Here is a 2,080-nt window from a genome sequence, read left to right on the forward strand (position 1 = left end):
ATACTTACCTGGTGCCGGGTTTCCGATGATCATTTAGGTCGGCGCCCCGTGCCGAGGCCTTGCCATTGCACTGCGGTTGGCTGAAGCACGCCACTACCCCAAACCGGGGCAGATGGGGCATGCAATTTTTGGCAGTGGGGCTAGGCGTACGCGCCAACCCCTTCCATGTTCAAATACAAAAAATAGAGGAAACATTATTAGCGAGCAGAGGGTGCTACTTTATCGACGCAAGCCTGACCACACCACGTGCACTGGGCTCATCTGCGCCATATATGAGATAGGTGGGCAACGTGCCCTTCTCACGCTGCCCAAGTTGTCAGTTACCAATGAGCTGTTTGAATGTGTAGTAGCACGTGACACTGACACTTCTTCAGTGCGCCCCGAATATATTTAGGCCGAGTGAGAAAACGCCCGTTGTTCGAAAGGTTGATACGCAACGTTTGCTTTGCGGTGGCGCTGTTACACCACTAGCAGCATCAGAGTTAAGCCGCATCGAGCATCGTACTCCCTCTTCTAGCGCATTACAACTGGACTGTCGAGTTACCTACAGGATCATTTGGTTGTTGACGGTGAAGAACGCTTCCTTTGCCGCTGGTTAAAGTTCTTGACCATGTCGGGCGGAGAGATGCTCTTACGACCTCTTGCTCGCTGAAGGAATGGTGCAATGTTTTATCGTATAATGTTCTTGGAGCTAGCGAGCGTTCGTATTTAATTACGCTTGTATTCCCTTAACTTCCTCAATTTTTTTATATAACCGGCGAGCCATCAGGGCCTTGAGAATTTCCGTTGGAGTCGCTTCCGCAATTTCCGTTTCCGAAACGCCGCGAAGGTCCAGGCCTTCTTAGATATTGTCGCTCCTAAGTGGTTTATTACGGCGCTTCCGGTGTCAGCCGGGACCGGAAGTCGTCCGCGCTTGAAACCTTTAAACGGCCTCTCGAAGTTGTGCCGAGCATGGGACCACGGAAGAGCGCGCAACAAGCGTTTTTTGGGCGCCGGCTCTGCACCGTCGACGAACCAATTGCCGTATTATCCGGGATATAGTCCGCATGCGGTGTATACTCCCTAGGGGCAAATTAGGGCTTGAAGTAAAAAATAAGAGCTCTTTCTTCAAGAGGCTGCGTCGGTTTTTATACTGTCAAGGGACGCATTTTGGCTGATAAGATTTTTTTAAAGATTAATCAGTATGCAGTCGGTTTTGCAATGTAACGTATCGCAGGAAAAAATTGATGACGCAGTCGGGCTTGGTTTTTTTTCTTTTCGCGCTCGTGTCTATATATTCCTAAAGAAAGTTAAATTCTGCACAGTCCTCCTACACAGAGAGTCCGCAGCACACAATTTTTATGTGCATAGTCAGCTCATTATAGTTGGTAAATACGGTATACCAAGTGTTCCTTTAGCAGCACCAGGTTTTTTAAATATTGCCTGTGGAAGAATAGAGCCATTACGATCATTGAGCTAAATTACTGTGTGAGGCGGCCATCACTTCTACGATAAGTCGGAATGCGTAGTTGAATAATTAACTGAATTAGACTAGTTAAGCGCTAATTAATTAATTCGTGACACATATTTCAATTCACCGATGGTAGCTGGTGAATTCGCAAGGCGTATCCACTTGGAGCGAATTCTCTGGAGTACACGGGTTTCGAAATATTAATTTTCAATGTGCCCGACGAAATGTATTGACGTTCCAGTTCGTTTCGTGCTTCAATGCGTAAAACAGGTTTTCATAGAAAGGTAAGCCGAACAAAAGCTTATTTTTACCGCAAGTTTGACGTCGCATAGCGCGAACCGGTGCCATTCTCGGAAATCGTTCCAAGTCGATGCGCCTTCCAATATCGCAAGCTAGAATTGTTAGGTTGAAATGTGTGCAGAATATACATATTTAAAAAAAGTAATTAGAGTAAATATGTTAGTCATTCCATTAGGCACTTGAATTTCGCGTGAAAATAATGGCCGCCTCGCCAGTAATTTAGCTCAAGGGTCAGAATCGCGCTTTCTGCCACAGGGAATTAAAAGAATAAAAGATGGTGCAGCTAGAAAAAAGCCTTCTATATTTAGTTCGGCTTGCGTTACGTAGCTT

At 46.0% G+C, this 2,080-nt stretch overlaps 1 non-coding gene across 1 annotated transcript; it reads left to right on the forward strand.

Annotated features, from left to right (window-relative positions):
* Positions 1–163, forward strand: LOC142591746 (U1 spliceosomal RNA). Its single transcript, XR_012830510.1, has one exon. It is a non-coding gene; the product is annotated as a U1 spliceosomal RNA (small nuclear RNA).
* The last annotated feature ends 1,917 nt before the right edge of the window (positions 164–2,080 follow it).

Source organism: Dermacentor variabilis, chromosome 8 (assembly GCF_050947875.1).
Source record: "Dermacentor variabilis isolate Ectoservices chromosome 8, ASM5094787v1, whole genome shotgun sequence".
Classification (NCBI taxonomy): Eukaryota; Metazoa; Arthropoda; class Arachnida; order Ixodida; family Ixodidae; genus Dermacentor; species Dermacentor variabilis.